Here is a 301-nt window from a genome sequence, read left to right as displayed (position 1 = left end):
CTTCTACAAGGCCTCCGGGACCCATTCGATTTGACACGCTCTCCAGAACAGAATAAAAGTGCCTCGGGTGGGGCGCGTCGTGTAGGGACCTCGAATAATTTGTCAGGCAGGCGGCGGTTGTCGAGTAGCAGCTGTGGATGATCATATTTAAATTTCAGCTCCACACCGGGAACTCTTCCGACTAGAAAATTAACGAAAATTAAATGCACAAATTTTAAACACTGGCCGGTCTCTTTGTGTGTGTGAATTTCCGCCATGCGAGGATTGCCCAATCAAAATGCTGTTGTGCGAGTGCGGGCGG

This window comes from Penaeus monodon, chromosome 22 (assembly GCF_015228065.2).
Source record: "Penaeus monodon isolate SGIC_2016 chromosome 22, NSTDA_Pmon_1, whole genome shotgun sequence".
Taxonomy (NCBI): domain Eukaryota; kingdom Metazoa; phylum Arthropoda; class Malacostraca; order Decapoda; family Penaeidae; genus Penaeus; species Penaeus monodon.
This window is presented reverse-complemented; position numbering follows the sequence as displayed.